The sequence below is a fragment of the Lissotriton vulgaris genome, unplaced genomic scaffold (genome assembly GCF_964263255.1).
Source record: "Lissotriton vulgaris unplaced genomic scaffold, aLisVul1.2 SCAFFOLD_2334, whole genome shotgun sequence".
Lineage (NCBI taxonomy): Eukaryota > Metazoa > Chordata > Amphibia > Caudata > Salamandridae > Lissotriton > Lissotriton vulgaris.
The window spans coordinates 213,886-227,353 of record NW_028252487.1 but is presented as its reverse complement, the minus strand read 5'-3'; the positions used below and the strand labels follow the sequence as shown (position 1 = coordinate 227,353).

The following is a 13,468-nucleotide window of genomic DNA, read 5'->3' as shown; positions in this document are numbered from 1 at the left end:
GGTGGGGTGTATTACACGATGTCTTACTTCTTACCTTCTGCTACACCTACTCCTACTTCTGACCCTAACCTTACCTCCACTGTTTCTCCCCATTCCTTTCACATGTTACCGGAACACGAACAGGCTAGACGTGTAGAATTCCGCAACAATTCCTTTATTCAGCTCCTTCATCAGCATCAGTTAGTGGTTAACACTACTAATTGTTGGGTGTGTGGGTTGATGCCACATACTACGGATAAGGGAATTCCATATCTGGTGTTACCGTATAGTTCCCAAGGGTCAGCTCGAGCATTTCAAACAATGTTTCGAAGCGCACTGGGTTTCCACCCCATTCGAGAACCGCGTTCTTCCTACTCTGGTCCTACCTCGTATCAAAAACCTTTGTCAATAGCAATAGAGGATTTAGATAGTGATATCTATGATCCCTCACTTATTCCCGAAGAAGAGGTACAAGCCTATAGAGTCCTAAGTAGAGGTGAATATAGTGTGTTCACTAGTGAAAAGCAGCTTAAAAGCTCGCCTCCGATATGGGTCGTACCCCACACTGGTAATTTCTGTCTCATGGGTCGTGGTCGAAGATCGCAAGCCCGACTTGGAGCAAGTGCTTGCACTGAAAATTACATTCTGCCGATGTTCTCGTCCCCTGTGTTTCTGGCTGCCAAGGGTACATACTTCATCTGTTATGATCGAGCATACACATGGTTGCCCGCTGACTTCATGGGCTCATGTTTCATTGCAAATCTATTGCCTCCGACGTTCACTGTAGATGCCGATTATCATAAGACTAGAGTTGTACGAGGCGTAATTAGCGAAGAGGATACTGCCGGTCAAGAGGCAGGAGACTTTTTCAAGGGTTTCCTCCCGTTTTTGGGACCTATGGTTAATAGTAGGAACCTGAGACAGTTGACTCGAGTGGTAGAATCGACAGCTAATATTACTGCCAGTGCCCTTGGTAATATCACCACAGAACTTCAGGCGGAGAGACTTATGACGTTACAAAACCGTATGGTTTTAGATGTCATCTTAGCAGATCGAGGTGGGGTATGTAAGGTGATCCATTCGAGCTGCTGCATTTTCATTCCAGATAATGCTCCTACTGTCTATCAAGCCATCTCGAGGTTGCATAAAATCTCTGAATCCATACACGTGGATGTAGGGGATTGGACGCTACTTGGGTGGTTTTGGGGCCTGATGTCGACTTGGGGTTGGAAGATTCTGATGATCATCGGAGTTGTTGTAGTGTTCCTGTTCACGTGTTGCCTTTGTGTGCAGTGTGGTCCTGCCTTATGTGGCCTCTGTGCTACAACGTGTATGAGACAACCATCTGTTACCGGGGGGACTCGGTTGGACAGAGCTATGCTACAGCAACATCTCGATGGTCTGATGAATATCGAATATGATTCCGACTAGTGCTTGCCTACATGAGGGCAAAAGGAGCGTCTGAGGTTCCGTGACAATCGTAAGTGGTGTTTTCGACTCGCACGAATATGGTCGAGTCTGGTATCTATGAACCGCAAATGACGAGTTTAGTAAGTGTGCGCAGTTTCGCTGTGCTAACTTAAACCGTTCGTTTGTTATGTGGGTTTTTCATCTGTACCCACGGGTTCCATCTTAGATACGGCATCCATTTTGTCTCTTGCCCTCAAGTAGCCAGCGAACGGACGTTGTCCGCTTCGCGACCCTGGGACTCCCAAGATATTTGCGGAAGACACATGTTCTTTGTAAGTGTCTTTATGACGAGGGAGATGCTACTGTAAAGCAGATGGTGCCGCTCGAGGCTCATCTTGCCGCACGGACTTATTGTCTCAGCCGTGCATCTCATTAGGCACGTCCCTTTGATGCCTGTATCTCGTGTTTCCCGATACCTCCCCTTTTACACCCTTTCCGATCTCCCCACTGTCTCCGTCTTCCTCTACACCTGTCCTTGTTCCTATTTCGATCTGTTTTACTACCGATTGGAATTTGCTAATGGTGGGAAGATGGGTTTTTACAGTTGGGAACCGCCAAATGTTTCCGCACTTATGTTCCGGACCTCATGTGTTTCAAAGTGACCAAAGCGACCCCTCTGGGGGATAATGGTGGGAACCGGGTTGTAAAACTTTTGTGTTCAATGTAACTCTATGGGTAAAAACTGTATAAAAGGAGCGATCCACAGAACCAATTTGAAGCAGTCTCCCCAAGTTGCACGTGGTGTACTTGTTGTGACTTCTGTGTTCCCTGCAGCAAATAAACCTTGAATCTTTGACGTCGAAGGAAGTGTCCCGTGTCTCTGTGATTCGTACGCCGGAGCAGGTTACCCACGAAGGTTTCAGGTGTTGTGCCCTGGCACCGCTGGGTCTTAAAGAACCCAGTCCTTCAGTACCTGGGTCATTGCATGAGTACATGGGTACTGACTGAATGATTAGAGTACTGCAAGCAGAGTGCATGGTGAATCTGAAAGTACTTGAATATTTCAGAGTGATTGGATACGTACATGGTGCTGGCTGAGTGGTAGGAAGAGTGCATGGGGGTGACAGGGTGATTGCTGGACTACATGGCTACTACCTGGGTAATTGAAGGTGTGAATGAATATTGTCTAGGCGGTTAGAAGATTGTATTGGTAGTGCACAGGTGATTGTAGCAGTGCATGGTTACTGCATGGGTCATTGCATTTGTACATGGGTACTGACTGGATGATTAGAGTACTGCATAGTGAATTTATAAGTGCTTGGGTATTGGCGGGTTAATTGAATTACTATATGATACTGGGTGGGTGATTGGAAGAGTGCATGGGGAGTGACAGGGTGATTGCTGGAATACATGGGTACTACCTGGGTAATTGAACGTGTGATTGAGCGGTGTCTAAGCGGTTAGAGAATTGTATGGGTAGTGCACAGGTGTTTGTAGCTGTTCCCGGTTACTGCTTGGGTGACTTAATCTTACCTTTTTAGAATTAGATATGAAACTGATTGAAACATTTTTTCAGTTGTTTTTTTATAATTTAAATTTAAAATATTTTCAAACTTTAGAATTAGCTTCTGTTAAAAAAAAGAAAAACATTGGTATAACAGATAATATTAATGTTTTAAGAACAAAATACAATTTTACAACTACATAACATATTCAGTTTGCCTTTCTTACTGTTTTCAGATTCTATTGAATTTCACCATACACAGTTATTGCAATTTTGACCATCATGTAACAGCGGGCAAAAAAATACAATCAATAAGATTGTTAAAAAAAGCCAAATCATTCTTCAAAATATTTACAACAAATTCAACTATCTGTGTACATTTTCTAAAACAAACACTCTAATTTACATTGCATATAATGCAAAGATCAAATATATGAACTGCTTGTTTCAAAAACAATTTTCTAAATAAAATATCAAAGAATAAAAATGATAATTGAAACATTAAATCTTCACATCTTCCCTATAGGCCGAATGAAGTTTGCAAAATCATTTGCATTGAGAATATCCAAAATAAGCTTCTTAATTCATATCAATATCTTACCACAAGGCCTAATGATATTTCTGAAATCGTTTGTATTAAAAATGTCCAAAATAAACGTATTCATTTATGTTGACACCTTCCCAATAGGCCAAATGATGTTTACAGAACTTGGGCATCAAAAATATTAGATATGAATTTGGTATTTCATTAGGCAACCGACATTTGAATTCAAAATGGGCATCATTACAATGTGTCCATCCTTTATTGCACTTTAAATACACAGTATATTGTCAAAATGTTGTAGAAGGTCCATCGTGCAAAACTAATTGCCACTGCTTTGAAAGTTCTTCCTGATATAGACAGTTGACTTGGCACAATTTTTTAATTTTAGTTTCCAGTTTTCTTCATCTGCTGTACAACGTTGTATCATTAAAATGATATATTGTCCAAAAATTTCTATTAATAATGTTGAAAACATTTCAGATTTGCAGTGACTACTTTCCATATTTTGATTTGCTGATTTCACTAATTTGTTAAAAGACACTGATTTGAAATCTGGTATTGTCAAATACATAAACCTTTCAGTGTCCATTTCAGTGGTAAAAGAAAATGAACAGCTATCACATTTATGGTCCCATCTGTAAGGTAGTCCAAACAGATTTTCAATTTGTATTTCTTCATCTTCCAATACTGCAAGCATAAACATTAGAAATTTCTGAGCATCTTGCTGTACATTCTGTGTAAATTATGAGCAACCAGAACATATATCTAGAAGATGCCAAATGCCAGAAGCACTTTGGATTTTAGTTTTATCAGTTTTCAACTTTTCATAAATAGATTGTAATAAAGAACAAAAACTTTCTTCTCAATTCTCCATAATTTGTTGTTGAGGATGTTCCACAAAAAATATGACTTTCACAAGTACATTAGCATAGCAGTTGATTCCTGAACTATTTTTAACTGATATCTTACAATATCTTCAACAGTATCCTTTTTCTTTTTGTTTGGAGCCTCAACATTGTCTTGATTTTATTTAATCTTTCCAACTACATTACACAGTTTCTCATATGTTTGTTTTCGATATAGTAAACGCTTTTCATATACAGGATATTCAGCTAAGTTGGGAGCACATAGTCTTCTTAACCTATTATACTCTCTTACACAATTTGCATTGGCACTAACCTTTCTCTCATTGAAATCAATCAAAAACAATCCAGATAAAGTTCTGACTCTGGACAATGCAACATATGCCATACCCTCTTTAAACACGGTACTTCCAATGTTTACCAAAGCACTATCTACACTGAAACCTTGAGATTTATGAATAGTCACCGCATATGCCATAGAAAGAGGAAACGGTTTTCTACGAACATACAAGTCTTTAACAAGTAAAAAACGAACAGCACAACGTCCAATTTGTTTTACTTCTTCAATCTGATCAAATTTAATCTTCAAAATTTCCTTTCCATCTCTATTTTGATAATTAACAAAATCAACAACTTTTCCCATTACTCCATTTCCTAAACCTTTGCCACATCCAAATTACGCCGTAAAATTACCCGACTATTTTCATATATATATATATATATATATATATATATATATATATATATATATAACCTACTGGCGGTCGCCATTAGGTATATATAGTTAGGATTTTTTCTCTATGGGATTTTTGAAAATTCTATGTATAATAACGTTAGCGTTTGTGGACGGAATTGGCTGAAATTTTCAGGAAAATTGAATATTTTGTTTCTGAGCAGCCCCTGACAATTTGGGGGGGTTTCATGAAGGGGGGGCCGGGAAAAAAGGGGGTCCCAAAACGCGTTTTTCCCATGTTAATTTCCATAGGGCGGTTGGCCTCACTTTTAGCTCGAACGGCTGAATGGATTTGCACGAAACTTGGCAAAACTGTAGGGACTGTTAGCCCGATTTGCCTTTGCTAGGTCTCAATATATGTGCTCCAGTGGATTTTGAGTAATTTAGGTTCAAAAAAAGATATATATCTGGGCGGAGCCTAATCACACATCTGATCTGATTGGCTGTCAGCACTTCATCCAAGAAGTGCTGGCAGCCATCTTGGGACCAATATACATGATAGCACCTCATTAAAAAGCATTGTAGTTAATAGAGGGTTTTAGGACTTTAGTTACATTATAAATCATTTGTTGATGGTACCATACTCGTTTTAGGAATTGTGGTGGGTTCTAAGGTGATTTTACCATGTGAAAAAACCTTCTGCTGTGATATCATGAATATTGTTTGAAAGAAAACTAATATCTCATGATTTTCCCACAGTGGTTTGGAAGGGGATCTATAAGCTAAACTGAAAGCATATTTTCTGTAAATTCACATTATCTTTCTCAGTCATGTGAAAATGAAGTCTGACATTCTCAGTAAAACATGTACATCCAACAAGGACAGAGACTGTCAGTTGATTCCTTTGTGTTCTACTGCAGCCTCCTAGAGTGTTCTAAAGAACAACTAGAGCGCTAACAGTCCTACTTATTACAAAGGTATGGCACACCTGAAGCCATCTTGATTGGAATAAAGTGGTAACTCTTAAAACATTTAATTTAAAAAGAAACAACATGAGGGGGTATATTTTGCCATAGAAAGTATGATTAGTGCTGCAGAATGAAAAATTAAGGCACATTTTGAGTGACTTCTCAAATCCTTTTCTATTTCATTAAAACATTCTGACATGCAGTCTCCCAAAATGGCAACCAGAGACAAAAGAGCCCAAATGTAGCCCAAATATCACCCAGATGTAGCCCAAGTATAGCCCAATAACAGAATGTCCCAGAGTGTTCTAAAGAACAACTAGAGCGCTAACAGTCCTACTTATTACAAAGGTATGGCACACCTGAAGCCATCTTGATTGGAATAAAGTGGTAACTCTTAAAACATTTAATTTAAAAAGAAACAACATGAGGGGGTATATTTTGCCATAGAAAGTATGATTAGTGCTGCAGAATGAAAAATTAGGGCACATTTTGAGTGACTTCTCAAATACTTTTCTATTTCATTAAAACATTCTGACATGCAGTCTCCTAAAATGGCCACCAGAGACAAAAGAGCCCAAATGTAGCCCAAATATCACCCAGATGTAGCCCAAGTATAGCCCAATGACAGAATGTCCCAGGGTGTTCTAAAGAACAACTAGAGCGCTAACAGTCCTACTTATTACAAAGGTATGGCACACCTGAAGCCATCTTGATTGGAATAAAGTGGTAACTCTTAAAACATTTAATTTAAAAAGAAACAACATGAGGGGGTATATTTTGCCATAGAAAGTATGATTAGTGCTGCAGAAAGAAAAATTAGGGCACATTTTGAGTGACTTTTCAAATCCTCTTCTATTTCATGAAAAAATTCTGACATGCAGTCTCCCAAAATGGCCACCAGAGACAAAAGAGCCCAAATGTAGCCCAAATATCACCCAGATGTAGCCCAAGTATAGCCCAATGACAGATTGTCCCAGAGTGTTCTAAAGAACAACTAGAGCGCTAACAGTCCTACTTATTACAAAGGTATGGCACACCTGAAGCCATCTTGATTGGAATAAAGTGGTAACTCTTAAAACATTTAATTTAAAAAGGAACAAAATGAGGGGGTATATTTTGCCATATGAATTATGTTTAGTGCTGCAGAAAGAAAAATTAGGGCACATTTTGAGTGACTTCTCAAACCCTCTTCAATTTCATTAAAAAATTCTGACATACAGTCTCCCAAGATGGCCACCAGAGACAAAAGAGCCTAAATGTAGCCCAAATATCACCCAGGTGTACCCCAAGTATAGCCCAATGACAGAATGTCCCAGAGTGTTCTAAAGAACAACTAGAGCGCTAACAGTCTTACTTATGACAAAAGTATGGCACAACAGAAGCCATCTTGATTGGAATGAAGTGGTAAGTCTGAAAACACTCAATTTAAAAAGGAACAACATGAGGGGGTTAATTTTGCCATAGAAAGTATGATTAGTGCTTCAGAAAGAAAAATTAGGGATCATTTTGAGTGACTTCTCAAATCCTCTTCTATTTCATTAAAAAAATTCTGACATGCAGACTGAAACATGCACTTTGAATACCAGCAGCAGACGTCCCTGGTGAGCAGTAGCTTTACTACAGTGTGCAACTAGAGTGCTAACATTCAGAATTTATGGCAAATGTGTGACACATCTGAATGCCTTCTTGATGGAACCAAAGTAAACAAGCATTGAAAATGCAATAGATCTCGCCCTCGTTTAAGTTAAAGCCATTCTGTTTGTAATGAGGTGGCTTTTTAGCTTTGCTTTTATTAGTGTTTTTTCAACTTTCATGTGAATAACATGCATCTGTATGCATATAAGTATATGTATGCATGCATTTATGTTTGTATTTATATAGATATACAGATGATATATGTTTATATATGTATGTATATATCAACACGCTTCACCCGCGTCCTCTTACTCCCGGTTTAGGAAAGAACGACACTGGAGCCGTGGCTGAGGCGTGTTGATTTGAAGGGGGTGGCTACCTCTGCCGTGAGCCCGCCGAGATCGAGGCAAGGGTTCAGCCACACGTTTGTGTTTATTTTTATGTATGTATATATATATATTCACTGAAAAAACCATAGGCTATAGACCATATATAGTTAGGAATTAGCATTTACAAAACCTTAAAAATTCACTGAAAAAACCATAGGTTATAGACCATATATAGTTAGGAATTCGCATTTACAAAACCTTATTTTACTCACACAAAACCATTGAAATTCCATATATAGTTAGTTGCACTAACTATATATCGCGCACCCGCAATCCACTGCTGATGATGTCACATATTACATCATTCATGACATGGTCAGTGACATCACTGATGACATCACTGATGACATCTCAAATGACATCACTGATGACATCTCAAATGACATCACTGATGACATCACTGATGACATCTCATTTGACATTACTGATCACATCACTGATGATATCATTCATGTGATAATACGATGAACCTCTTCAGACTCTAATATAACCTTAGATACAATCAGTGTAAACAGACACTCACAGACTGTCACTCATCCATGGAGTTACTCACACACCTAGTCAGTTATGCAAAGAATCAATCACACCTCCATTTCCTCAACTATACAGTTATACAAACTTTACTTATTCAAACATATACTAACACAAATTTACTCTCTCATACAATCCCTGATACAAGTTCACAATGATCCATACAGCCACTCACACATTCACTGGCTCTTATGCACAGTTATTTATATATGTCAACTCTCACATGTACTGTGTTTTACATATGTACTTACTTTGACATGTAGCACTGAGATATCCATTCACTCACCAATACACTCATGCACACAGTCAACCGCCCATACAGCTGTTTCCACATGCACTTTTGAAACCATACATCTAGTGAATCAACTGCTCACACATCTATGCACAGAGTCATACACCTCCCAGCCACCCACACACACACTCAGTCTCCCATACAAATACTTGGGCAACCAATCAATAACCCATATAGTTACTCATATAGCTACTTATCAACACATGCAACAGTTTACAGAACAACAGACATAATGATGCACAAATTAAGACAGTTTAGTCACTAACCCATGCACTCAGTGAGACACATTTAATCACTCACTCATACAGTCAGTCATGCACCTACTAAATCCTTCATCCAGACACTTATACATCCACTCATTCTTCAATATGTAAGACATATTTTAACTTTACAGAAACATACAGTCACTGGATGTTGTCATCAGTGATGTCATTTGAGATGTCATCAGTGATGTCATCAGTGATGTCACTGACCATGTCATGAATGATGTAATATGTGACATCATCAGCAGTGGATTGCGGGTGCGCGATATATAGTTAGTGCAACTAACTATATATGGAATTTCAATGGTTTTGTGTGAGTAAAATAAGGTTTTGTAAATGCGAATTCCTAACTATATATGGTCTATAACCTATGGTTTTTTCAGTGAATATATATATATATATATATATATAAATCATTTTCTAAACCAGCAGTTTTAGATATAGATTTTTCCTGAAAATCCAATTTTGTTTTTAATTTTTCTGTCAAAATAATAGTAGTTCCTTTGTGTTCTATTTTATCAATAGCTTCCATTTTTATTAGTAGTTGTTTTTTCAGCATTAAAAGTTCTTCATTGAATGAGGACCTTCTTGCAGTGTTGGCATTAGGCTGATTATAGATTTGTTTTCACCAATTTTTTTGTATAGAATTTCCGGACCAACATTTTCTTTTGGAAACAAGTTTGTAAGTAGCCAACTTCGGAAAGCTTCTTTTCCATGCTCTGTCAAAACACCAATTCTTATATTTTGAAGGATACTTCCATAATCTTCATCACTTGCCTGGCGCATATTTTTAATAAGTTCTTTGTATTGAAAATATGACCAAATGTTGACATTTCCAGTACTTCCCAAAGATTTCCTGGTGTCTTCATGCAGAAGTGTTTTAAAAACTGGTTCCCCTTTTACAGGAGTAAGTGGCAATAGATTACCAAAACAATGACATGTTTTCCTCCAAATAACACATCCTATTCTGTTTTTAAAATGTGCTGCATACGAAAATGTACAAAGGCAAGTATTACGTTTGAGATCATGCTCAACTCACCAATTATCAGAAGTTTCATTTTCAAAACAAGCTTCTCCAGAAAGCTTATGATATTCCAACTTGTTTTCATGTTCAAAAGGTACCATTAGTAAACAATGTAATGTAAACCCTTTAATGTTGTGTGCTGCTAACCAAGTTGGAGTGGTTCCAACACAAGATATATGTGATTTCATGGTTTTCTGTAAATAACTAGTCAAAACTTTAATCAAGAAACTTTTTCCTGTACCAGCTTGATCACTGATATACATTTGGATAGGTTGAAATGATGTGCAGCTGCATTCTTTATTTTCATGATGTAAACCATGGTCGATCTGTTCTATAACTTGCTGATGCAGTTTTTTCTGTTCAATATTTAGTTGTTCTTCCACGTTTCCCAACTCCATAATATCCTGATGAGCTTGGTGCATTGCCGTTTCTACTTCACTCATAGCAATTGCTGCTTCATTTTCAAGAATTAGTTCTCCCAGTGGATCTTGACTCAGTGGAGCAGATTTTTGACTGTCTTGAGAACTGTCTCTAGCAATCTCAGCTGCAATAGTAGCTTCTTGTTGAATCTCCTCATTCAACATTTGTAGATAATTTTGATAAACTATGCATTCAATGCTATCTTTCTATGCATTAAAACAATCTTCATATGACTGAAAATCTCCAAGTAATTCCATTTCGTACGCCAAGGCTTGAAGAGTTGCAGAAGTGCTAGATAGTAAATGCCCCTTTTATCTGGAGTATCACAACTCAGTTTCCTGTGATTAATGAGGTTTCCTTTACTATGTCTCACCAAACATTCATTAGAACCAATCACTGCGTATTTATCTTCATTTATGTTCTCTTAAATATTTCTTTTAAAGCTGTAGTATTGCAGGACATCATAGAGATGTATGTTTTCAAGATAGGGATTTCTTTTAGCATAATGCGTATCCAACATGTTTGTTTTAACAATATCTGTGCTTTCCAGTTCATTTAATGCTAAATATTTGATTTATTCTATAGATTTATGTACTCAATTTCGTGTTGCAGCAAGACCTAGACCAACCCAAATGATTCCTCTTGACATTGAATATAAACTTGCAGAGATCAACCGATCCGAACATTCGTAGGATCCAATCTCTCCATGGGACTGCATCTTCAAATTAAAGCTGTACAATTTCTTACTAGAAGTGTTCTATTGGGAAATTTCTTCCCGCATTTCTTTCAAATCCGTCTTTTCAGATTATGATTTGTATGATGCTGCATAATGAGCAACAGCAATGTAATTAACCGCAACATACTGGATAGCCATATTTGCATTCCACATCGACAAAATCACTGGATTATAATCATTAATAAACTTTGCTTGTTCACCTTTTTTTTTAATTCTAAGTATTTTTGAGAGATTTTCTAGTGATAGTATGCCTCACTGCTGACATGAAATTGTTTACTCTTCCTTTGGATATTACTGGACGTGGAAATCCAAACTGACATTTGGTATAAAACTTTTCCTTTAACTTGTATTTCCGTCGACAGTATTTGTCACATCGATGAGTCTGAAACCATAAAACTTGTTGTCTTAAGGTATTTTCTTCTCTTGTTTTTGGTATAGCACATCTAACATAGTCTTCAATAAAAGATAAAACAGTCTCATCTGAATCAGTTCCAAACTTAGGTGCATCTTTGATCCATAAAAGCATATGTATATGATGAGCACCTCCAGCTTGGTAATCCTTTCTGCAAAATAAATCAATAACTTCTACAAGAGGTAGGTTGTTTTTATTGCAGATAAAAGACATCTTAGCTTGAAACCTATGATTAAAATATCTGCACACATTTACTGGATCCAAGGAACACATCTCTCCAGCTGTTTTGAATTCAATGTTTTTAATATTTGAATTTGCTTCTCAAAGAAATTCAAGTAAATCATCCCACGTGTATTCAGCAAAGCTTAGCGTGACAAACCATGTATGGGTTCCTAAGTTCCTTAACATACATTTAAGTTGTCCATGATGACAATACCAATACTCATTAATCCCACATTGACACGCCATCAAATTAATCAGTTGGGATTCTAAATCATCGTCTCTCTGTTCTACTTCGTTCATGAACTGCTTTGCAGAAACATGTTGAAGATGAACTCCTGTTTTAATATGTGGTTCACTGCATATGAAAGTCCAGAGAAGTCACTTTCAAACGAAAGATGAAATATGTCACTTAAAATTGTTGGAGAACTTTTTACCTAGTTCAATCTTCTTGCTTACTTCCGCATTTGAGAGTGATGTACTGCTAACATTCTCAAATGATGAAAACCACTTTGACACACTTTTCTAGAAAGAGAAGCCAGAGAATGACCTTGCAAACCAGTATTTTTTCTCACTTTGCAAGGATCTAGTCCTTGCAGCGTCTTAATCTTTTGTATAACACTTTTTTTACTATATGCTCGTAAGAAATTTCATAAAATATCAATAGACTCCTTTCATATACTACAAATACTACTACAATCCCAAGTATACACTGGGGCTTTAGTACGTTTCCCTAGCACATCATCAGCTATCACTTCTTCTACATTTCTAGGAACCATTTTTTCTTTTTCAATTGCACAACCGTTATTCACTTCATAATCACAATCATTGGTATTAACTGCGTGAACTAATGTATTGCTTTGAAAATAGCTCTCTTCATTAAAAAAAGGCTCTGAACTTGAAGTGTGCTTCTATTCTCCCCCACAAAATCACAAAAGTTAGGGGCATATTACCAAGCATTAGCGATAATTATGGCTATGCATGGTTAGCGGCTAAAATAATATTGCCGCGCTCCGGCGATTTTTACCGCTGAGATACCTTGATATTATCAAGGTTTATCTCAAAAGCGGTAAAAATCCTGCCAAATGCACGAATATCGCTGGAAAATCAGCGATATTCATGCATTATCGTGACAATGCTCTTAGCCATGTTTTCCATCTTTCATTGGACAACATGGCTAAGAGCTGCTCTGGGCAGGCATTTGCTTTTGGAGATATTCGCGCTTAGCGCGAATATTTCCAAAAGTAAGGCTTTGTTGATAATTGGAGATAGCGATATTAGCGACTGTTTCCCGTTGCTAGCATCTTGGCACGCCCACTTTGCATGTCATGAGCGATATATATCGCTGACATGCAAAGTGGGACCCAAAATGCTCGCTATCTCCTACTAGCTGTCGCTAACTGGTGTTAGCGACAGCTAGGTAATAGGGCGAGAAAATTATCGCCGCTTTAGCGGGAAAATGTCCTGCTAAGGCGGTGATAATGACCCTTGGTAATATGCCCCTTAGTTCTTTTAATTACTCTCTTCTTTTTACTTTTGTCCTTCATAGAATGCATTGGTTTATCTAATGTTCGCATTCTCATTAAAACTAAAATGAACAATTTTC

General features: G+C 37.6%; 1 protein-coding gene across 1 annotated transcript in view; it reads right to left on the bottom strand.

Annotated features, from left to right (window-relative positions):
• Nucleotides 1–13,468, bottom strand: part of LOC147662143 (fatty acyl-CoA hydrolase precursor, medium chain-like) — a 269,558-nt gene that overhangs the window by 70,124 nt on the left and 185,966 nt on the right. The gene's annotated exons all lie outside the window — the stretch shown is intronic.